General features: G+C 45.6%; 10 non-coding genes across 10 annotated transcripts; all 10 read left to right on the forward strand.

Annotated features, from left to right (window-relative positions):
• The first annotated feature begins 2,586 nt into the window (after positions 1-2,586).
• On the forward strand, positions 2,587-2,657 carry Trnag-ccc (transfer RNA glycine (anticodon CCC)). The gene has a single exon. It is a non-coding gene; the product is annotated as a tRNA-Gly (tRNA).
• Positions 2,658-2,867: 210 nt separating this feature from the next.
• Trnag-ccc (transfer RNA glycine (anticodon CCC)) lies at positions 2,868-2,938 on the forward strand. The gene has a single exon. It is a non-coding gene; the product is annotated as a tRNA-Gly (tRNA).
• Positions 2,939-6,690: 3,752 nt separating this feature from the next.
• Trnag-ccc (transfer RNA glycine (anticodon CCC)) lies at positions 6,691-6,761 on the forward strand. Its single transcript has one exon. It is a non-coding gene; the product is annotated as a tRNA-Gly (tRNA).
• Positions 6,762-6,966: 205 nt separating this feature from the next.
• Positions 6,967-7,037, forward strand: Trnag-ccc (transfer RNA glycine (anticodon CCC)). Its single transcript has one exon. It is a non-coding gene; the product is annotated as a tRNA-Gly (tRNA).
• A 210-nt stretch (positions 7,038-7,247) lies between these two features.
• Positions 7,248-7,318, forward strand: Trnag-ccc (transfer RNA glycine (anticodon CCC)). The gene has a single exon. It is a non-coding gene; the product is annotated as a tRNA-Gly (tRNA).
• Positions 7,319-11,367: 4,049 nt separating this feature from the next.
• Trnag-ccc (transfer RNA glycine (anticodon CCC)) lies at positions 11,368-11,438 on the forward strand. The gene has a single exon. It is a non-coding gene; the product is annotated as a tRNA-Gly (tRNA).
• Positions 11,439-16,523: 5,085 nt separating this feature from the next.
• On the forward strand, positions 16,524-16,594 carry Trnag-ccc (transfer RNA glycine (anticodon CCC)). Its single transcript has one exon. It is a non-coding gene; the product is annotated as a tRNA-Gly (tRNA).
• A 205-nt stretch (positions 16,595-16,799) lies between these two features.
• On the forward strand, positions 16,800-16,870 carry Trnag-ccc (transfer RNA glycine (anticodon CCC)). Its single transcript has one exon. It is a non-coding gene; the product is annotated as a tRNA-Gly (tRNA).
• Positions 16,871-23,757: 6,887 nt separating this feature from the next.
• Positions 23,758-23,828, forward strand: Trnag-ccc (transfer RNA glycine (anticodon CCC)). Its single transcript has one exon. It is a non-coding gene; the product is annotated as a tRNA-Gly (tRNA).
• Positions 23,829-24,283: 455 nt separating this feature from the next.
• Positions 24,284-24,354, forward strand: Trnag-ccc (transfer RNA glycine (anticodon CCC)). Its single transcript has one exon. It is a non-coding gene; the product is annotated as a tRNA-Gly (tRNA).
• The last annotated feature ends 304 nt before the right edge of the window (positions 24,355-24,658 follow it).

Below are 24,658 nucleotides of genomic sequence, written 5' to 3' on the forward strand. Positions count from 1 at the left end.
GGTTTGCAACATGTTTACATGTCGTCTGGCTTATTGTTGCTCATGTTACACCGGTGTGTTCATGAGCCCATACTGGCTCAGATTTTGATTGTGTCAGGGGTTGCACACCAAGATGTCCAGCACGTTGAATATAAAAGATTTGGAAATGTTTAAAAACTTTCAAAAATATCAAAAATACCTAGACGTCCATGACAAATTTGTAAGATGGAACAGCGGTTTGCAACATGTTTACATGTCATCTGGCTTATTGTTGCTCATGTTACACCGGTGTGTTCATGAGCCCATACTGGCTCACATTTTGATTCGATATCAGGGGTTGCAGACTAACATGTCCAGCACGTTGAATATAAAGGTTGCGGAAGTTGAGTGTTTATGTAGTCATCATTTATTGTCCCTTATTGTAATGTACGTCCACAGCACTGACCAATTGTGTTAAAATTGGGTTGTTGGTATCGGGTAGTTATAATGATGTTCAAGCAGCAAGCTCTGAGCAACCTGTCGTCCTGTCCTGTCAACAAGGTTGTCTTGTCTTTTGCTGCTTGAACATCATATAATCGCAACACTGATTTGTGGATTATAACTTACATATTTATATTATGCAATACTTTTCTCACATCAGCAACGTGCAGGGAAAAATTAAATAGAGCTGTGAAGCCTGCGAATTGGAGTTGTTATATTTGTGACCCATTAATAGGTGTTGATTCTGGCACAGGAAGGAGTGCCACTCTCATCAGTTAGTGTCAGCTACTGAAGGGGTACAAGACAACATTATTGAGCATAGTTTGGCAATATACTGCTCCGGTAGGGATAATACCTTGAGAGGCTACATGCAAAACAAACTGATGTAGCGCCTGCTGGATCAAGCACTTCCTTCTCGCAATACTACCGAGGTACGCGGGACTGCCGTTTCGTGCGGTGCCGACAATTTCTGTACACATCACTTTTGGCTATTATCAACAAAGTAATACCTACATTTCAATACTGCGCGTATCCAGTTCTTTGCACACCGTTGCCGCTAACAGTTGACTGCGTGACAGTCGACATCTTTTAGTTTGAGCTGCGTCAGGCGCCGTCCCTTACATATCGTGCTCGCAGAACGTCTCTTACCTCATATGCATCGTGAACGAAACGTGCGGAGTACACGCACGCGTGTGACAATCAGACCTTTTGTTGAAGATGCTTCGAGTATGTGACACCCAACAGGTTCTTTTCTATATCCACTTTCGTCACATTGTCGTCGACAAAAGAGTTGTTATACACCCGGGTTACGTTTCCACCACTTCCATACTTAATATTCTTTTCGCAGGTAAGACGAACTAGAAGTGCTCAAAATACCGAACGATACGAGACAAGTTAGTAAATAATCGTCAACTGCCTTTATTAGGTGGAGTCATCCACGTAAACTCCCGCTCGAAATGAAGATGCGAGACGTTTTGACATTGTTGTTCGGCCACATTTTACAATACGCGTCTTTCGTTTGACCAGACCACATGCAGCAAATTTATTGCCGTCGCCGTGATCCTCGAGCACCTTTTGGAAGTCGTCTGCTCTCACCGCTGCAAAAAGGCGCGAGAGCAGACGATTTGTTCATCCAATAAGCGGTCTGCCATCGTAGCGGATATCGCTGTTGCCAACAGAAATCGCAATGTGCTGGCGCTGTTCTTATCAACTTCATTCGTTTATTTAATAACCGTGACGATTCTGGACGAGCGAATTCACAGTATTACGTTTTCAGCAATGAGGAATCGAATGGTACGCTTTGTGGATGGGCCAGGGTGTACGATACCGCATACGCTGACACTCCCTGTGAAATCATGGTTGGATAAAAAAGGATTTTTCGCGCCCTGGACGACGAACTGCAGATTCTGCAACACCCAAGAGACAGTCGAGCACCTGTTTCTTGATTGTACTGAGGCACTCTTCTTTTGGGATGAACTCAGAACGAAACTGGGAAGATATGTAAGATTAGATCCATACACTATGAGGTTTTTGCCTTTTGAACAGACCGAAGAAATCAGAGATGACATATTATGTGTAATCTCAATGTTTTGCATATGGAAGGTCAGGGTATTGGACCGAAACGAAGAGCCACTTAAACCACCGATGTGCTTTTTAAAAGAAGAAATTGATCAAATGTACACAATAGCACGGTACAGGCAATTGGTACCGGAGTGGTTACGTGTGTATGTGACAAAATTACTCCCAAGTCGGGAGGCTTTTGGTGGAACGTTACGCGCGTGAAGCTCATGTGATATCACTGTAAATATGCCATAATCATGAATAAATGTGCAAGATCAGGAAAAATAAACGGTGCCGCTGGTGTAGTGATATCATGCAAGATTCCCATTCTTGCGACCCGGGTTCGATTCCAGGGCGGCGCAGGGCTTTTGCATGTGCCAAGGACCATGTTCTAAAGTGCATGTTGATGATTAACTTTGTTTGAGACCCATTTCAGAAGCAATATTACAAGTGTGGAAACGTAGGTATAAGGAATTTACACTGGTGTAAAGGAAGCGAATGAAGAACATAGTAATACGCATAATACGTTTTTATTAATGGACCTCGTCGGAGATGTCAGTGGAAACAGCGCCGCTGGTGTAGTGGTATCATGCGAGATTCCCATTCTTGCGACCCGGGTTCGATTCCCGGGCGGCGCAGCGCAGCGCTTTTGCATGTGCCAAGGACCATGTTCTAAAGTGCATGTTGATGATTAACTTTGTTTGAGACCCATTTCAGAAGCAATATTACAAGTGTGGAAACGTAGGTATAAGGAATTTACACTGGTGTAAAGGAAGCGAATGAAGAACATAGTAATACGCATAATACGTTTTTATTAATGGACCTCGTCGGAGATGTCAGTGGAAACAGCGCCGCTGGTGTAGTGGTATCATGCAAGATTCCCATTCTTGCGACCCGGGTTCGATTCCCGGGCGGCGCAGCGCAGCGCTTTTGCATGTGCCAAGGACCATGTTCTAAAGTGCATGTTGATGATTAACTTTGTTTGAGACCCATTTCAGAAGCAATATTACAAGTGTGGAAACGTAGGTATAAGGAATTTACACTGGTGTAAAGGAAGCGAATGAAGAACATAGTAATACGCATAATACGTTTTTATTAATGGACCTCGTCGGAGATGTCAGTGGAAACAGCGCCACTGGTGTAGTGGTATCATGCAAGATTCCCGGGCGGCGCAGCGCTTTTGCATGTGCCAACGACCATGTTCTAAAGTGCATGTTGATGATTAACTTTGTTCGAGACCCATTTCAGAAGCAATATTAGAAGTGTGGAAATGTAGGTATAAGGAATTTACACTGGTGTAAAGGAAGCGAATGAAGAACATAGTAATACGCATAATACGTTTTTATTAATGGACCTCGTCGGAGATGTCAGTGGAAACAGCGCCGCTGGTGTTTATCACGCGGTGGACAACGACGGTAGGGCTGTGATGCTTGATATCCTTATTGACAGAACGCCTTGGAGGATTCTAGTTGTCTATGCTCCCAATGATGCAATCTCGAGGTGTGCGTACTTTGAATCCTTAACGCAATATTTGCAAGCCCGTGGCAACCTGGTCGTTTTAGGGGACTTTAACTGCGTGCTGTGAACTAGTGACCGGAGCGTTGCCCCCCAAGCGAAAGACCGCAGTGCCGAGTGTCTGCAGCGAATAGCACGTGATTATGGTTTAAGAGATGCCTGCGAATACAGCACACAGCCAGTTATAAGATACACTCACTTTCAAGGTACCTCGCACGCACGATTGGATCGTATTTATCTTTCTGTCGCTCAGTGGAATACGGTGTGTGAGTACGAAGTGCACCCTGTTTATTTTACTGATCACTGCCTCGTGAAGGTAGCTATTGGGAGTCGCCCTTCTAGGCTGGGCAGCCCCAGGTCATGGAAGTTGTGGAAGATGAACGTTAGGTTGCTCCAAGATCCAGTTTTTGATGAGCGTGTGGTGGCCAATCTTTCACAGCTTCAACATGACCCGCGAAACTGGGCTGTTAAATGGGAAACATTCAAACAAGATGTGAGAGCCTTTGCAATAGAGAGAAGTAACGTGCTAGCCTACCTGGAAATGTGTGAAGAGAACATGTTAAAGGACGCACAACAAGAACTCACAAGACTGGAAGCAGATAACCCTGGAACGTTCTTGGAAGATTTAAATGAGATTCGTCTCCGTCTTGAACTTTTCAACAACAATCGGTATGAAGGCGCGAGGGTGCGATCGATAACGAAGAGGTTTTTGCCGGATATGACCGCGTCTAAAAGTCATGCTGCAGCAGAGCGTAAGCACACCGGCTCTCGACTCATCACGCGGTTGGTGGACCAAGGACATGTTGTCACAGACCTTGAACGTATGAAACAAATATTTGTTGACTACTATGAGAACCTGTTTGGGAGGCCAACTGCCACGGTGGGCGGCGATTTGATCCAGTCGTTTCTCTCTCATATGCCCAAGTTAAACGAGCAAGAGAAAGATGTCCTGGACGCTGAAATTACAGAGGCGGAAATCCATTCTGCAATACAGAGTTTGAATTTTAACCGTTCTCCTGGACCTGATGGCTTGGGAGCTGAGTTCTACAAGCGGTACGTGGACCTGCTGGTGCCCATTCTACAGTGCGTCTACGCGGAAGCTGAGACTAACGGGATCTTCTCGCACAGTTTTCGAAGGTCCCATACTGTGCTCATACCCAAAAAAGTGGCGGAGACACGGTTACCCAAGGTGACCGATTATCGGCCTATCACACTCTGTAATGTGGACTATAAGGTGTATGCCAAAGTACTCGCTGCCAGGCTCCAGCTTGTAGTGACACAGCTTGTTGGCAATCATCAGACATGCGCAATCAGGAACAGGACCATACAAACAAACATCCATGTTGTCCGCTCAGTTCTAGACTGGTGTCGACTTGAAGGAAGTCATGTAGCCATGCTGCAAGTAGACCTCTCTAAGGCCTTTGATCGGGTGTGTCACGATTATTTGTTTTCGCTCTTGCATTACGTCAACATGGGAGACAAGTTCGTAAGCCGAATCAAGTTGTGCTATGAACAGGTTGCAACGAGCCTGGTAATTAACGGCACTCTTACCGCGCCAGTGCCCCTTCGAGCTTCAGTACGACAAGGCTGTCCCATGTCGTCCCTACTATTTGATCTATACCTTGAGCCGTTATGCCAGCGTATCATCTCTCGTGATGACATACGTGGTCTCGAGCTTCGCGATGCTGTGGTGAAGGTCGTGGCGTACGCGGATGACCTTGCGTTTCTCGTGACAGACAAGCCAAGTGTCGTCAAAGTTATTCACGAACTTCATGTGTTTGGTCAAGTCTCTGGGGCACGTCTAAACAAGGACAAATCTCTGGGTATATGGTGCGGTCAATGGGGAACAGCCCCGGAATTCTTTTGTGGCGTTCAGTGGCAAACCCGTGGTCCTTGCTACCTTGGGGTCCCTTTAGACAAAAGTTGTAACACGACCTCCTTGTGGTCGGAGCGATTACAAAACATTAGGACACATGCTTCGACCTGGAAAAAACAAGATCTCTCAATCTTTCAACGAGCTTCTGTGTGCAATGTTTTTCTGGCCGCTAAGCTGATTTACCTCTTGCAAGTCCTGCAATGCTCCCGCAAAATTATACATCGTTGTCATCGCATATTTGCCACCACAATATGGTGTTCAACGTTCGAAAGGATGCGAAGACAAAACCTGTTCAAGAAAGTCAAGGACGGCGGACTAGGCTTACAGCATCTCTACATCAAGCAACTCGTCACGAGACTGTTTTTTTATAGGCAGAGTTCACACCCGATTCTGGAAACCATCAAGCGGGCCCTTGCGTACAACTACGTTCCCGATATATATGTTGGGTTTCACGAAGAAAGTCTACGCTTAAGCGGTTTCTACAAAGAGGTTGTCGAGAGCCTAAAGTTCTTGAAGGCTAGATTCAGCTTAGAGTACCTCTTTTCTGTCGCCAAGAAAACGTTGGTAGCTCATCTTCTCGATGTACTCTTTCCCATGCCCATCTACCGTCAAATCCCCTCCGGATGGCATGGCACGGATGTATTGTGCAGAGTCAGGAAGATGCCGGTCAAGCCCAACATGAAGCCATTTTTCTTTAAATTACACACGTCCACACTGCCCGTGAAAGCTTGGCTTCAACAGAAGGGATTCTATGTTCCGTGGTCCCTGAATTGCAGATTTTGCAATATGCCCGAGACTGTCGATCACCTTTTTCTTGACTGCACAGAAGCTTTATTCTTTTGGGATGACTTACAGTTCAAAGTCCTTAAGCGCCGTCTTTCGCTTAATCCTCACACTATCCGCTTCCTCCCATTACGCCCCGGTGAAAATGTGAGATACGATATCGTTCTTCTTGTTGCCATGTACTGTTTGTGGAAGCTTCGTATGGCTGATAGGAACGAAGAGCCCTTGTGTCCTCCTATGAAATATTTCAAAGCCGAACTACTGCAGGTAAAGTTAGCTTGTACTCAGCTCTTAGAAGTGCCTGATTGGTTAGATACAGTCTGCGAAAGGCTGAATGTTTTGTAGAAGTTGTGTTATTAACGTGTCCGGTATAGAGGAGAAACACCGTATTCTCTTTCTGTGATTGTGTCGTATTGTGTATGGTATTGTGAGTTATTGAGTCGTACGTGACTCAGAGTAGTAAGCTCTGAAAAATAAAGGTGGAAAAGAAAAAAAAAGCGCCGCTGGTGTAGTGGTATCATGCAAGATTCCCATTCTTGCGACCCGGGTTCGATTCCCGGGCGGCGCAGCGCTTTTGCATGTGCCAAGGACCATGTTCTAAAGTGCATGTTGATGATTAACTTTGTTTGAGACCCATTTCAGAAGCAATATTACAAGTGTGGAAACGTAGGTATAAGGAATTTACACTGGTGTAAAGGAAGCGAATGAAGAACATAGTAATACGCATAATACGTTTTTATTAATGGACCTCGTCGGAGATGTCAGTGGAAACAGCGCCGCTGGTGTAGTGGTATCATGCAAGATTCCCATTCTTGCGACCCGGGTTCGATTCCCGGGCGGCGCAGCGCAGCGCTTTTGCATATGCCAAGGACCATGTTCTAAAGTGCATGTTGATGATTAACTTTGTTTGAGACCCATTTCAGAAGCAATATTACAAGTGTGGAAACGTAGGTATAAGGAATTTACACTGGTGTAAAGGAAGCGAATGAAGAATATAGTAATACGCATAATACGTTTTTATTAATGGACCTCGTCGGAGATGTCAGTGGAAACAGTGCCGCTGGTGTAGTGGTATCATGCAAGATTCCCATTCTTGCGACCGGGGTTCGATTCCCGGGCGGCGCAGCGCAGCGCTTTTGCATGTGCCAAGGACCATGTTCTAAAGTGCATGTTGATGATTAACTTTGTTTGAGACCCATTTCAGAAGCAATATTACAAGTGTGGAAACGTAGGTATAAGGAATTTACACTGGTGTAAAGGAAGCGAATGAAGAAGGGTAGTTTCATTTTAAATCGAACAACGTGTGCAAGTCGTATTTTTAATTCGCCCAGAAAAAATATATGTTAGAGGACAGCTCAAACGACGCAAATCGCAGCACGTGCGGCGCTCGTGCGTGTAGTAGTTTCCGCGTAGGAGACGGGGAAAGTCTGAGACTGCTTGAGCACGCTTTTTTTCTGGACCGACTTTGACGGAATCTAGCACCGCTAATTTTATGTCTAGGAACTGGAGGTTTTTTGTGATTATAGGCTGCACCATAGACACTGTCGACAGTCACCCACAGAACTCTGAGAGCCACAGATTTTCTGTTAAAAAATGCCAAACTTGGCGTAAACGTTCAAAAAGGCCAAACTTTGTTACCAATTTGCTTCATGACGGAACCTCTGAGAACATCGAGCTTAGTGCCATTCGATAGGACATTGAAAGAGCGTTGGTGCTATATAGAGCTCATTTTTCTCAGCCCAGTTATTTCTGTGTTATTAGCTTGAGAATCACACATTGTAGGCGAAAATTGCCAATGTTGTATCTCAGTTTTCTCAAAAATGCCATCTTCGATTTCCTTGATTATTTTTCAAAAGGTGGCGTCATGTCTCTACTTTAGACGCCAAGTGAGACAATATTTTATTTTTGCCTGAGAGACGCGCAGCGATTTTTTTGTCAGGCAGGGTGCACGAGGCTGCGGCCTTGCGCGCCCCGCCCACGAGCACGCGACTTTCAACCTCTTCTTTACTACAGGTGTCCCGCTGACGGAGAAATCAATGACCACACTGCGTGAGCTTGTTGTAGTGTCCCCAGAGCGTCACTTTACGTTTACCCAATGGCCTCCCAGTTCCGTCAGGCTTATTCAAACCGTGGGAGAGTACATGAGTTGCCTGTGCGCCCTTGACGAGAAGCCCCAGTTCGACGAACATACTGACAAAGCAGTGAGAAGAAACGAAGCGCTTGGTAGAGAACTTTATCCACTGGTAACATCTTAGCTTTTGTTTCAGGTTGCCACCAGTCCACCAGGAAGTGTGAAAGTCACATCCTTTTCATTGGTAAAAGAACGAAGAACGGAAGTTTCGAACAACGTAAAATGTGCCCATTGCGAGATCCCTGCAGGTGGTGGCTGCCACCATTGGATTAGCATCATCGGATAGCTTTACACATGTCCTTTCACATGATATAAAGTGAATGGGTTCAAGCGCATGGATGCCAGAAGGACTACTGAAGACCACACCGATGGTTTAAGGTACCTACGGCTACCGGAAACGAGGGATTTTAGTTGTGCGTTGTCCTGTCGGAAATTTTGATTCCCAAGGTGACACTGACACATCTCGGTGAGGGTGTACGTGTTATACTTGAGAGCAGCAACTGTCATCACAGCGGTCTTACGGGTTTTGTACCACTCGTCGTGGTTCCGAAATAACGCTACGGAGCATAAAACTAATTAAAGAGAGCATGCACACCTTCGGAGCTATCACTCATTGCGCCCAAGTTAAGAGGCGACTGCAACAACGCGACCACCAATTTGTATTCTCAGGTGTTGTAACTTTCTGTCCCCTGTGGCCGTAGTTCTGCCTTCTTAATATTAACTCGCACGACAGCCTCATAGCGTGCGTATGTGCATTGCCTCAAGCACATGTGCGGGAGAATAGTGAATATGCGCACGTGCGTATACGCACACGTCGTGCGTGCGACTCCCATGAAAGTGCGTAATAGCAAGTTCAAGTCACCCACGAAAGTATTGCCCTGCGTCTCCAAAGGAAAAAATAAACATACGTACCATCAGTGCAAAATAAGTACATAATGCAACATCTGGCCATTAAATTACAAAGCAAAGACTACGAAGCAAAACGCGCTCGTAAGCATACGAAGAGCGCCTTTGTATGGAAAAATCGCTCCGCGGAAAGGTAGCCCTACGTCTCAATCAAAAAGAGAAAAGGTACTTTACCAGCAGCGCAAAGTTCCGACATAATTCTGCCCCTGTGGAACAAATCGTGAAAAATATCCCGGCTTTTTAGAACTAATTAAGATCGAACATGCAAAATTTTCGCGTACCACTCGTGGTTTTGCGATACTAGGCGGACAAAGAATGCGCTTGAACCCAGTCACGTTATATCATGTGAAAGGTCATGTCTAAAGCTATCGGATGATGCTAATCCAATGGTGGCAGCCACCACCTGCAGGGGTCTCGCAATGGGCACATTTTACGTTTTTCGAAACTTTCGGTTTTCGTTCTTCTACCAATGAAAAGGATGTGCCTTTCACACTGCCTAAGAGACTGGCGGCAACCTGAAACAAAAGCGAAGATGTTGCCAGTGGATAAAGATCTCTACGAAGCGCTTCGTTTCTTCTCACTGCTTTGTCGGTATGTTCGTCGAACTGGGGCTTCTCGTCAAGGGCGCACAGACAACCCATGTACTCTCCCACGGTTTGAATGAGCCTGACGGAACTGAGAGACCATTGGGTAAACGTAAAGTGATGCTCCGGGGACACTACAACAAGCTCACGCAGTGTGGTCATTGATTTCTCCGTCAACGGGACACATGTAGCAAAGAAGAGGTTGAAGGTGGCGTGCTCGTGGGTGGGGCGCGCAAGGCCGCAGCCTCGTGCACCCTGCCTGACAAAAAAAAATCGCCGCGCGTCTCTCAGGCAAAAATAAAAGATTGTCTCACTTGACGTCTAAAGTAGAGACACGACACCACCTTTTGAAAAATAATCAAGGAAATCGAAGATGGCATTTTTGAGAAAATTGAGATGCAACATTGGCAATTTTCGCCTACCATGTGTGATTCTCAAGTTAATAACACAGCAACAACTGGGCTGAAAAAAATGAATTTTATACAGCACGAAAGCTCTTTCAACGTCCTATCGAATGGCACTAAGCTCGGTGTTCTCAGACGTTCCGTCATGAAGAAAATTGGTAACAAAGTTTGGCCTTTTTGAACGTTTACGCGAAGTTTGGCATTTTTTAACAGAAAATATGTGGCTCTCAGAGTTCTGTGGGTGGCTGTCGACAGTGTCTATGGTGCAGCCTATAATCACAAAAATCCTACAGTTCCTAGACATAAAGTCAGCGGTGCTAGATCCCGTCAAAGTCGCTCCAGAAGAAAGCGCGCCCAAGCAGCCTCCGACTTTCCCCCTCTCCTACGCGGAAACTACTTCACGCACGAGCGTCGCACGTGGCGCGATTTGCGTCGTTTGAACTGTCCTCTAACATAATTTTTTTCTGAGCGAATTAAAAAATACGACTTTCACACGTTGTTCGATTTAAAATGAAACTACCCAGAACATAGTAATACGCATAATACGTTTTTATTAATGGACCTCGTCGGAGATGTCCGTGGAAACATGGTGTAGTGGTATTTCATTTCATTTCATTTATTAATCCCAAGGGCCCAGAGGGCATTACATGGGAGAGTGGCAGAGGTGGCAACGAAAACAGCATATTAATACAATAGAAAATAGGCAATAAAAAGTACATAGACTGCAACATATCAGAACATAACTGAACAAGAGAACAAACATAACAGAATAAACGAACGAAAAATGTGCTAATTAATGCAGTAATCGATATGTGACGTAAAGAATGAACATTATAACGAAACAAATGTGGACAATGAACTACGGAAGCGATCGGGGGGAAGATGAGAGGGTATCATGCAAGATTCCCATTCTTGCGACCCGGGTTCGATTCCCGGGCGGCGCAGCGGTTTTGCATGTGCCAAGGACCATGTTCTAAAGTGCATGTTGATGATTAACTTTGTTTGAGACCAATTCCAGAAGCAATATTACAGGTGTGGATACGTAGGTAGAAGGAATTTACACGGAGGTAAAGGAAACGAGTGAAGGACATATTACTACGAATCATACGTTTTTATTAATGGACCTCGTTGGAGACAGGAGTGAAAACGGTGCCGCTGGTGTAGTGGTATCATGCAAGATTCCCATTCTTGCGACCCGGGTTCGATTCCCGGGCGGCGCAGGGCTTTTGCATGTGCCAAGGACCATGTTCTAAAGTGCATGTTGATGATTAACTTTGTTTGAGACCCATTTCAGAAGCAATATTACAAGTGTGGAAACGTAGGTACAAGGAATTTACACTGGGGTAAAGGAAACGAAGGAAGAAAATATTACTACGAATGATACGTTTTTCTTAATGGATCTCGTCGGAGATAGGAGTGGAAACGGCGCCGGGATGAAGGTTACAAAATGATTCTGCCAACGATTCCATCAGGTACTGTAGCGTTAAATACCGTTTTTCTACATGCTGATCCAACTGGGAGGCCATACAACATTGTCCATTTTAGTGACGCTTTGAAGGACAAAGTTGTTCGGAGCGAGGTCACATCGGTCGGTCCGTTTCTGTTCAATCACCTTTGGGTCCTGACCTTTAATAGCGTGAGTGCAAAGGATAAGTTTCTTAGCCTCAGCGAAGTAGCGGTGAAAGAGAAACGATGTGTGCTCATTGGTCCGTATAAGAAAGAGCTTCATATCAAAATGCATTGGCTCCCTCAACATGTACCTGACGAGGCAATCGAAGCAGCGCTTGAAAGATATGGCGTTGTGACAAACATTGTCAGAGAAAAGTGGAAGGACTCATTCTTTGAAGGAGCTGAGTCGACGACTCGGCAAGTGGTAATTACACTGAAAAATGGTGTAACTGCGGACAGCTTGCCGCACCAGATGTATGTGTGCGGTTGTCAAGTTCTTGTGGCAATACCAGGGCGACCGCCATTGTGCCTACGGTGTAAAGGCGTGGGGCACATTAGAAAGCAATGTCACACCCCTTGGTGCAAAACGTGTCGCCGTTTTGGACACAAGGAAGATGAGTGCGTTGTGACATACGCGTTAAGGGTTCGTCAACAACATGGAAGCCAGGACAGTCAGCACAACATGGAATGCGACGACGATGCTGATGGAGCTGCACCCGTTGCCGCTCCTGTTCCTTCGTCTGCTGTTGCACCTGCTGCGGCGACAGTAGCTTCCCAAGCAGGCACGCCCATTGCTCCAGCAATGGGTGACCCTCAACAAGAAGAGGAGAAAAGCGTTCTCCAGGAGCGTCAAGATACAGCCTCGTCGAGTTTAGAAGGATCTGGAAATGAAGCGACCGAAGAGATAGAAGATGATTTCTGGATCACACCAAAGAGGAAGAAGGGAAGGAAGTCGGCGCCGGCGACAATGCCTCCGAAGATTGTTGAAGTGGACCGCTCTGTTCTTGACGATATTGGGTTTTTGTCAGCATATTGTGTTGGGGAGATTGGATTACCTCAGTGTTGTGTTAGCAGGATGCGCAACTAGATTCCTCCAAAGTCGGTAAGCTTAAGCTGCTCTTCCAGTTCACTAAAGTGATTTCATAAGTGATTTGATTTGATAAGTAAATACATAATCACTATTGAAGCATAGAAATCATGGCTGTGGGTCATTTGGTCATTGCAGCCCTTAATGTTAGAGGGTTGAACTCTAAAAAGAAACAATACCAACTCAGAAGGCTACTGGATGGTTTTCCTCAAATTGACATTCTTGCTATTCAAGAGACAAAAATTGAGTCGCAGCGGGACACCGAACAAATGCTATCGCAGTATTTCATGAATCAATACGAAGTGCTCGTTAGCCATTCCATTGGATATTCTGCTGGTGTCATGCTTCTCATTAAGAGAAGTCTTTCCTATACCCATGTATACTATGCCGTAGATGCAGATGGTAGGTCAGCAATGCTAGATGTAGACATTAGAGGGGAACTTTGGAGGTTTTTAGTCGTATATGCTCCAAATGATAAGAATCAACGCTGTGCGTTCTTCGAATCGACCAGACAATATTTTGATGACCAATATAACATGGTGTTGCTGGGAGATTTTAATTGCGTCCTCTCAGCGAGTGACAGAACCACGTTCCGAAATCTTGAAGATGATAGTGCCGAGTGTCTGCAATACATTGTAGAAACTCATTATTTGATTGATGCTGCAGAATATAGTACACCAGACACAATTAAATACACACATTTTCAAAGGAACTCACACGCTAGATTGGATCGCATATACTATTCCGCCAACAAACTCAGAGAGGTGACGAAATACCAAGTCTTCCCAGTCCACTTCAGCGATCATTGTCTCGTAGTGGCAACAATTGGAAATCCCGAAACGGCAAAACGCACTCCAAAGGCGTGGAAGCTATGGAAAATGAATTCGAAGCTTTTACAGGACTCTGTTTTCGATGATTACACACGACGAAAGCTTGCATGTCTTGCCGAGAATCCCTTAGGCTGGGCCGAAAAGTGGGAAATCTTCAAGCAGGAGGTTAGAGGTTACGCGATTGAGAGGAGTAATATAATAGCATATCAAGGAATGTGTGAAGAAACCAAATTGAAAGAAGCTCATCGCAGTCTGGTACAGCTTGAGGCGAAAAACCCAGGCACGTGTTTCGACGATATAAAGGAAATCGAGCTCCGGCTCGACCTTTTCAGCGAACATAGGTATGAAGGCGCAAGAGTTAGATGTCGAACAAAGAGATATTTGCCGGATGAAACGCCAAACAAAAGCTATTTGGCAACAGAGAGGAAGCAGATGCGTAGTAGGCGCATTGAAAGTTTAGAGCACGGGGGTAAAGTAGTGGGTGACTCTGAGAAAGTGAGGGAGATATTCGTCGATTACTATAAGAGTTTGTTTGGACAAACAGCACGAAAAGTCGATGAGGGTTTGATAAATAGGTACATTGCAAGCATGCCAAAGCTAAGTGAGGAGGAGAAAGAAATGGTGGGGTCGGACATTGCAGCAACAGAAATACAGTGTGCAATCAAAGAGTTAGCTTTCAACCGCACTCCCGGGCCGGATGGCTTGGGAGCAGAGTTCTACAAGAAGTACGTAGAGCTGCTCACGCCTGTTTTACTTAATCTTTATGCAGAAGCGGAGGAAAAGTGCATTTTTTCTCTTAGTTTTCGGAGGTCGCACACTGTATTAATCCCGAAGAAAATAGCTGAGGGGTCCACTCCGAAAGTGACTGACTATAGGCCTATTACCCTCTGCAATGTGGACTACAAAATTTTCGCTAAAGTGCTTGCTGCACGTCTGCAATTTGTGTTGCCCCATCTAGTAGGGGAACATCAAACGTGTGCCATCAAGAATAGAAGAATACAAACCAATATACATCTAGTTCGTACGGTGTTGGACTGGTGCAGATATGAGGGTGGGCATGTGGCGATTCTACAGTTGGATCTTTCGAAAGCTTTCGATAGAGTTTGTCATACATACCTGTTCGCATTGCTGCGTCATGTCAACATGGGAGATAGGTTTGTAAATCGCATCCAGTTGTGCTACAAACTAGTTGCAACGAGCCTTGTGGTGAATAGATTCATTGCCACCCCGATTGCGCTTGGAGCTTCGGTCCGGCAAGGTTGTCCTTTATCGCCTTTACTTTTCGATTTGTACTTAGAACCGTTGTGTAGACACGTAATCTGTCAGTATGACGTTCATGGCTTTCAGCTGGGTGGTGTTGAAGTTAAAGTTGTGGCGTATGCAGATGACGTTGCGTTCTTGGTGAAAGATAAGAGAAGCGTCGAAAAAATAATGGAGCAGGTCGACTTGTTTTGTGCAGCTTCTGGAGCTCAAGTAAACAAGGAGAAGTCTTTAGGAGTATGGTGTGGGCTTTGGGGTTCAACTCCAGAAATATTTTGCGATATCAAGTGGCAGACGAGCAACCCGGACTACCTGGGGGTGCCATTACACGCAAGTAGAAACACAGACAGGATGTGGTCAGAAAGAATTGATAAGATGAAAAAGCATGCATTCACTTGGAGAGGCAAGGAACTGTCAATATTCCAGCGGGCTTCAGTTTGCAATGTGTTTTTGGTGGCGAAAATGGTATACATTTTGCAAGTACTTCAGTGTTCCCGTATAATCGTACATGCATGCCATCGCGTGTTTGCCACCACGATATGGTGCTCAACATTTGAAAGAATGCGCCGAGAAAACCTTTTCAAGAAAGTCAAGGATGGAGGTTTAGGTCTACAGCACTTGTTTGTAAAGCAGCTAATTATGAGACTCTGGTTTTATAGGCAGTCTGTGCACCCCCTATTAGACGCCGTGAAGAGAGCAGTAGCCTACAACTATATGCCTGATATATATGTTGGCTTCCACGAGCAAGGCTTGCAGTTGACAGGGTTTTATCAGGAGGTCGTGGACTGCGTCAACTTTCTAAAAGTCAGGTTTACCCCAGATTACCTCTTTTCGGTTTCAAAGAAAGTGTTGGCAGCACATTTGATAGATACCTTGTTTCCCGTGCCAATTTACAGGCAAATTCCGTCTGAGAGCCTGGAGCGGACGTTTTACACAGGGTCAAACGCATGCACATACAGCCGAATATGAAAACATTCTTTTTCAAGATTCATACATCAACGCTCGCTCTGTGAAAGCATGGTTGGAACAGAAAGGCATATATGTTCCATGGTCTGCCAACTGCAGGTTTTGCAAAGTCCCTGAAACCGTTGACCACATCTTTCTTGATTGTACGGAAGCACAGTTTTTCTGAGACGACATACAGATTAAAGTACTGAATAAACGCCTCTCTCTGAACCCACATACAATCAGATTCCTACCTTTACATCCGAATGAAGATATACGCTACGATATTATCATGCTGATAGCTATGTATTGCTTGTGGAAGCTGCGTATGGCAGACAGAAATGAAGAGCCATTGGCGTCGCCCATGCAGTATTTTAAAGTAGAAATAACGCAGCTGAAGCTATGCTGCATGCAGCATTTGGAAGCACCACCGTGGTTAGAGCATCTGTGTGAATCGCTGTCCTCTATGTAAATTATTACTCTCTGTGTGACGTGTTTAACCTGTGCGTTGTGTACCATGTATTTTTTTCTATCCTGTGTGTATGTAAATTTTTACTCTCTGTATGTGACCTGTGTAACCTGTGTGTCGTGTACCATGTATTTTTTTGTATCCTGTGTATTTGGATGCTACGGTGTGCATCATTCATTCATCATACATCACTCATTAACACTGTACAGTCATACCTTATTTTGAATGTTTGTAAATAAACGTTATTAGCTGGTGAAAAAAAAAAGCGCCGCTGGTGTAGTGGTATCATGCAAGATTCCCATTCTTGCGACCCAGGTTCGATTCCTGGGCGGCGCAGCGGTTTCGCATGTGGCAAGGACCCTGTTCTAAAGTGCATGTTGATGATTAGCTTTGTTTGAGACCCGTTTCAAAAGCAATATTACAAGTGTGGAGACGTAGGTACAAGGAATTTACACTGGGGTAAAGGAAAAGAATGAAGAAAATATTACTACGCATAGTACGTTTTTATTAATGGACCTCGTCGGAGATAGCAGTGGAAACGGCGCCGCTGGTGTAGTGGTATCATGCAAGATTCCCATTCTTGCGACCCGGGTTCGATTCCCGGGCGGCGCAGGGTTTTTGCATGTGCCAAGGACCATGTTCTAAAGTGCATGTTGATGATTAGCTTTGTTTGAGACCCATTTCAGAAGCAATATTACAAGTGTGGAAACGTAGGTACAAGGAATTTACACTGGTATAAAGGAAGTGAATGAAGAACATATATATAGTACTACGCATAATACGTTTTTATTAATGGACCTCGTCGGAGATAGCAGTGGAAACGGCGCCGCTGGTGTAGTGGTATCATGCAAGATTCCCGGGCGGCGCAGGGCTTTTGCATGTGCCAAGGACCATGTTCTAAAGTGCATGTTGATGATTAACTTTGTTTGAGACCCATTTCAGAAGCAATATTACAAGTGTGGAAACGTAGGTACAAGGAATTTACACTGGTGTAAAGGAAGTGAATGAAGAACGTATATATAGTACTACGCATAATACGTTTTTATTAATGGACCTCGTCGGAGATAGCAGTGGAAACGGCGCCGCTGGTTGTAGTGGTATCATGCATTCTACTTCCGGCGCTTGTGCTAACCGGTCGTGTGCATCATGAGCTCCGTTGGAGCGGCTGTAACGGCTAAGCCTAGCCGGGATGAATTGTCGTCGTTGAGGAATGAGGCTAACAACATGGTACAGGAATGAATCGTACAGAATAATCATGCCAACGTTACCAAAAGGTGAAATTTCAAAGAACACTGTGTTTCTTCATGGAGACCCGTCGGCCAGGCCGTACAAAGGGCAGGATTTTGTGGCCCCTTTGGGAGAAGCTGTGAACATGAAGGAGATAGCAAGTTTTGGCTCGTATCTTTTCAACCACGTGTGGATCGTCACCTTTCACTCGGAGGCGGAAAAAGAGAAACTAAGGCAAGTTGGGGTGTTGAAAGTCAAGGGAAGAAGGTGTATGATCATCGACCCCAACTCAAGCGGGGTTACGCTAAAGCTACATTGGATACCAATGAATGTCTCGGACGAAGTAGTACGCCGTGCACTGTCCACGTACGGAAAAACCACTGATATTGTTAGAGAGAAATGGCGGCTACCTGGACTGGAAGGAGTGGAAACAACTACACGTTCCGTCACCATACAGCTTAAGGATGGCGTTTCCACTGAAAGCATTCCGTACCAGCTGAAAATAATGGGTGCGAAAGTGCTGATATCGGTCCCAGGGAAGCCTCCATTATGTTTAGTATGTAAGCAGGTGGGACATATACGAAGCCAATGCAGGACGGACTACTGCTGTAGCTGTAAGGGATTTGGACATGTACAAGAGGACTGCGTTCGGACTTATGCTTCAATGACAAGAGGCTGGCCGGAAAAACATAACGAAGAAATCGTAATGGATATCCAGGACACAGAACATGCCATGCAGCAAGGAGAGGAAAAGGAACAACAAGCAGCTGAAGTTAATTTCGTCGCAGGGAAAGGAAATATAATGGAAGGAGACCCGGGAGACAATAGAACAACGCCGCCAGAATGCAAAGAGACTGTGAAGGACTGGTCCCTTGTACATGAGGCGTACGGAAAAAGGAAAGGGGAGGACACTGGAAAAAAACATAGAATCAGCGGAAGCGAACCAGGAAGACATTTTGGAGAACATAAAAAAGAAAGCATGTCAGGGACGTACCCTTGAAGTACAGTTGCCCTTGGAGGAAGTTGGGTCATCACAGTTGGACGATCCCGGTTTCTTTTAGTTAGGGGCTACGTCAGCTTTATCAACTAAGCGCAAGATGGCAAGTACGAAGACAATAAAGGTGGGAACATTAAATGTAGTGAGTTTGTTATCAAGAACGCGGAAGCCGTGGACCAGCGATGTGTTATCTGCCGAGAGGGTTGATATTGCCTGCATTCAAGAAACAAAGATTGCTACGATAGAACAAGAAAAAGAACTCGTGAATTTCTTTAGGGAGAAATTTTGGTGCTACTCTTCAACAGCAATAGGTGGGAGTGCGGGCACTTTGATTCTGGTGAGGAAAAACGCGGGTTAGCTGTGATTGATAGTGTGCTTGACGAAAGTGGACGGCTGTGTATAGTGGATGTCCTGCATGGCCAGAGAATGATAAGAATCGTATGTGTGTATGCTCCCAATGAAACAACGGACAGAAAAGACTTCTTCGCGTCGCTCAAGCAGTTTGTGAACGTTACATGGGAGGTCCTGATGTGTGGTGATTTTAACTGCGTACTGAGGAAAGAGGACTGCTCGTACAAGCAAGTGAAGGCTGACACAAGTAGGAAGGATCTCCTGAAATTAATACAGGATAGTGACCTACTGGACGTATGGGATGGAAAGTCGGCAGAGAGCATGAAGTACACTCACTTCCAAGGGACTTCCCACGCTAGGTTGGACAGGATGTATATATCCGGAACACTAATGCCGTATGTGAGTAACTATGAGGTGAAGCCTCAATTCTTCTCGGATCACGCTTTAGTCTCGGTGTCAGTTGCTGTGAAGAAACGGCCAACCAGTAAAGTAAACGAACGACACAGTATATGGAAAATGAATGAAAGTATCCTGGAGGGAGATGGCTTCCGGGAAAAAATGAGGAGACTGATAGAAGAATATAGCACGGACGAAGACGTAAATGCTGTCACATGGGAAGGATTCAAACACAAGGTGAAAAGAACAGCCATCGAGTATTCGCAGATCAGAGCATTCGAGAAAAAACGGGAAAAGAAACGGCTTATGGGAACGCTGTTAATATTGGTAGAAGCAGAATGTAGTCATCCAGGCTGTTTTAAAGAAGACATCAAGGCAGTTAAAAATGAACTTCAAAAGCTGTACGAAGAAGAACACCATGGAGCGCTGATTCGAAGCAGAGTGCAAACGCTAGCAAGGGAGGAGACGCCGTACAAGGTGTTCCGATTCAAGGAGCGGGAAAGAGCAGACAGGAACACCATCAATGCGATAAAAAATGAGGGCCGTACCTTGACCAAGGATTAAGACATCATAGATGCTTTTCAAGAGAAGTACACCAGCCTCTTCAGAGAGAAGCCAAGTCTACAAGGTGGATATGGGTCATGGCTGGAAGGATTACCCACGGTGAGCGGACAATGTCAGGAGATTATCAACACAGAAATATCAGAAGATGAAATAAGCAGAGCTATAAAAAAGCTTGGAAGGAATAAATCTCCTGGTATTGATGGTATAGGGGCCAGTTTCTATAAAATATTCCGCGATCTGTTGTGCGGTATTCTGAAGAAAGTTTTCGAAGACGTGGCCAGAACAGGCCTGCTTCCGCCAAGCATGAGACAATCCATCACAGTCTTAATACCAAAAAAAGACATCATGTAATGACACTCCATCTCTCTCTGACTACCGGCCTATCAGTCTTTTGTGTACTGACTACAAAATCTTAGCGAAAATTCTCTCCGCAAGAGTGGAAAACGGACTACGGGAAGTTATAGGAACTCATCAACCATACGGTCTGCACGGGAGGTCAATTGCAAGAAATTTGCACATCATGCGCACTGTGTGTGAAGTAGCGGACTTATCATCTCAGCCTTTTGCAGTACTTCAAACTGATTTGAGCCAAGCGTCCGACCGTGTCAATCATTCTTTTCTGTTCGCGGTGCTGCGAAAATGCCAAATTGGGGGATTCCTTATCAGATGGCTCACCATTTGCTACAATCAAGTATCGACTCGGCTCCGGGTGAATGGCAGTGTTGGCAAGGGAATACCCATCCTCTCTGCGGTCCGCCATGACTGCCCTTTATCTCCAGTGCTTTTCGCTCTCTATCTGGAACCTTTGTGCAGGAGGATTGCAGGAAACCAGTACATCAACGGGATACAGCTGGGGGACGAACACGTTAACTTGCTGGCTTATGCAGACGACGGCGCCGTTATATGCACATCTAAACTCCAAGTCTGCGAAGCGATCAGGACAATACAAGACTACTGCAAAGTATCGGGATCCTGCTTGAATTTGGCGAAGTCGTTGGGGACCTGGCTGGGCGGATGGACATACGCACCTGAAAAATTCATGCGAATTTCCTGGACAAGAACACTTGGAAAGTATCTGGGCGTTACCTTCAATTCGGACAGAGGAACGACATGGGCAAGGAAACTGACGTCAGTCCATGGAAACCTCACAGGTTGGCAAGGAAGATATTTGTCTTTCACCAACAGAGCCTATATCTGCAACTCGGTGCTATACCCCGCAGTGCTCTACGTTGCGCAGTGTTCCAGAATCGACGTAGATACGTGCAACAAGTTCCACAGAATGTGCGCGACCTTCATCTGCAAATCGACGATGGAGAAGATGCGACGTACGAATCTCTTCTTTAGCTTAAAAAAAGGTGGTTTAGGATTGGTGAACCTGAGCATCAAACTAAAAGTGCAACGCTTCTTGTACTTCCGGGAGCAGAAAGACCCTTTCCTTAGGGCGGCGCTTCAAGTGCTTGGTTGCGCTTACATTGCGAGGTGGACGGCATCATCAGTAGGCGCAAGCCGCCGAACGCCCGCGTTGGCATTCTACAGGGAGATAGCAGAAGCAGTAACTTTTTTTGAACAACGGTTCTCGTGGGATTACCTGACGGCTGTGGGGAAGAAGAAGCTCTACTGGAACACGATCGCAGCAAGTCTACCTACACCGCTTTATAGAATGTGCAGGCCCCCAATAATAACGAGGGTGTCCTTAAAAGAGTAAGGAAACTCAAGGTCCCCACAGAAGCGAAGGACTTCTTCAGCCTTCATTGGGAAGTGCTTCCTGTAAAATCATGGCTCAGACGGTAGGGATTTATCGTACCTTGGTCGATATGTTGCGCGGCTTGCCCGGGAGAAGAGGAAACGCTCACTCACGTGTTTCTGCTGTGCAGAAGAGCTCTGCAATTCTGGTGTGGGTTTAGAGAACTGATCGAGAAGGACGTCACGCTGCAGTGGCTTACTATAAAATTTCTGGACTTTGGTGAGGCTTCGGAAAGCGACGCAGTGGCAAGCTTGATAGTGCTGGGACTATACGCGCTGTGGAGTTTCAGAATGGACGAGATCGAGTGCCGAGAAAAGCCAGTGCCTCCGTGGAAACGCTTTAAAGAAAAGCTGCTGTGGACATTGAGCGTGCTGCAAGACGACGAACTGGAAGACTGCTGGAAGATTGTAAAAAACAAAGTGGAGAAAGGGGAGGCTAATCTTTGCAGACAAGTGTACGGCCGCAAAGCAGCAGCCACTAGGTAGGGGGGTGACATTCAGGGAAGGTTTTTAAAGTGTACAGTGTATTTTTATCAGAATTAAAAAAAAAAAGGTGCAGTGGTATCATGCAAGATTCCCATTCTTGCGACCCGGGTTCGATTCCCGGGCGGCGCAGGGCTTTTGCATGTGCCAAGGACCATGTTCTAAAGTGCATGTTGATGATTAACTTTGTTTGAGACCCATTTCAGAAGCAATATTACAATTGTGGAAACGTAGGTACAAGGAATTTACACTGTACACCGCACCAACCTGTTTCATTCGAAGCTACGTGGTGGCCTCCAGATGGTCAACATAGCAGTGAAACTTGTTGTTCAGCGCTTCCTGTTTTTCCGGGGCGAGATGAACGGGATCCTACGAGAAGCCATGCAGACGATGGGTTCGGCATACCTAGCACCATGGATGGCCACTTCAAGAGGTGGATTCAAGAAGCGCCCCGCCCTGAAGTTTTAGAAGGACTTGGCCGAGGCTGTGCAGTTCGTGTGTGATAGGTTCGCTTGGGAGTACTTGATAAACGTTAAAAGAAAAAAGCTATACTGGGACGTCATCGACCTACTGTTTCCTTCCCCGATATACAGAAGCGTGTTCCCCAGCAGGGAAAAATCGGATGTTTTCAAAAAGTTACTCCGTATGCCAGTGGCTCCATGGATCAAAGACTGTTTTGTGCAATTCCACACGGAAACATTGCCAGTTAAGACATGGATGCACATCAAGGGTTTTGAGATACCCTGGTCCCTCAAATGCGACAGCTGCTTTTGTGAAGAAGAAACCCTGAGACAGGTATTTGTGGACTGCCGGGACGCCATACAGTTCTGGGCAGAAGCGCGCATTATAGCAGGCATAGGAACCACAATGGAGTGGGAGGAAATGAAGTTCCTCGACTTTGGTGACATCCTTCACACAGATATCTGGGAAGTGATAGTGGTGGTTGGAATTTACTCCCTATGGACACACAGGCAAGACTTTGTCAGTTGTACGGAAAACGTACGAACTCCGTTGTCCTGTTTCTTTAGTGCCATGCAATGGACATTGGAGTTGGTTGCAGCGTCAGATCGCTACCAAATGGACGGCCCCGACTCAAAAGAAGAAGAGAAAAGTACAAGGAATGGGCCTGTTTGAAGAGGTCCGGAAATAACATTAACGTGAATTCGTGCAAAGAGAAAACGAATGACTAACGAGTGCTTGGTGCGGGAATGTATATGCATGCTGCTGAACCAAGTGTTTTGTGATTCCACTTAGGATTGTTGTTTAGGTAGCGAGGGCCCTCAAGTAGCTTGGAGTTTTCATGCCACATGTGTGTGGCGGGAATTGCAATGAGCCTTTTTGTTGACACATAGTTGATGCGTGAATGTCCTGTAAGCCATGTGGAAGTACGCATGGCAAAAAAAAAAAAAAAGATACTGTGTGTGACGTGAACGTTTTTTCGAACGCCGAATGTTTTAAAATAAAGGGAAAAAAATGTGGTATCAAGCAAGATTCCCATTCTTGCGACCCGGGTTCGATTCCCGGGCGGCGTAGGGCTTTTGCATGTGCCAAAGACCATGTTCTCAAGTGCATGTTGATGATTAACTTTGTGTGAGAACCATTTCAGAAGCAATATTACAAGTGTGGAAACGTAGGTACAAGGAATTTACACTGGGGTAAAGGAAACGAATGAAGAAAAATATTACTACGAATGATACGTTTTTATTAATGGATCTCGTCGGAGATAGGAGTGGAAACGGCACCGCTGGTGTAGTGGTATCACGCAAGATTCCCATTCTTGTGACCCGGGTTCGATTCCCGGGCGGCGCAGCGCATTTGCATGTGCCGAGGACCATGTTCCAAAGTGCATGTTGATGATTAACTTTGTTTGAGACCCATTCCAGAAGCAATATTACAAGTGTGGAAACGTAGGTACAAGGAATTTACACTGGGGTAAAGGAAACGAATGAAGCAAATATTACTACGAATGATACGTTTTTATTAATGTACCTCGTCGGAGATAGGGGTGGAAACGGCGCCGCTGGTGAAGTGGTATCACGCAAGATTCCCGGGCGGCGCAGGGCTTTTGCATGTGCCAAAGACCATGTTCTCAAGTGCATGTTGATGATTAGCTTTGTGTGAGAACCATTCCAGAAGCAATATTACAGGTGTGGAAACTTATGTAGAAGGAATTTACACGGGGGTAAAGGAAACGAGTGAAAGAAATATTACTACGAATCATACGTTTTTATTAATGGACCTCGTTGGAGACAGGAGTGGAAACGGTGCCGCTGGTGTAGTGGTATCATGCAAGATTCCCCTTCTTGTGACCTGGGTTCGATACCCGGGCGGCGCAGGGCTTTTGCATGTGCCAAGGACCATGTTCTAAAGTGCATGTTCATGATTAACTTTGTTTGAGACCCATTCCAGAAGCAATATTACAGGTGTGGATACGTAGGTAGAAGGAATTTACACGTAGGTAAAGGAAACGAGTGAAGGACATATCACTACGAATCATACGTTTTTATTAATGGACCTCGTTGGAGATAGGAGTGGAAACGGTGCCGCTGGTGGATTCTACTTCCGGCTGCGAAGGCAAACGGTCGTGGTTATCATGAGCTCCTCGGGAGCGGTTTCAACGGCTAGGCCTAGCCGGGCTA

The sequence above is a fragment of the Ornithodoros turicata genome, chromosome 1 (assembly GCF_037126465.1).
Source record: "Ornithodoros turicata isolate Travis chromosome 1, ASM3712646v1, whole genome shotgun sequence".
Lineage (NCBI taxonomy): Eukaryota > Metazoa > Arthropoda > Arachnida > Ixodida > Argasidae > Ornithodoros > Ornithodoros turicata.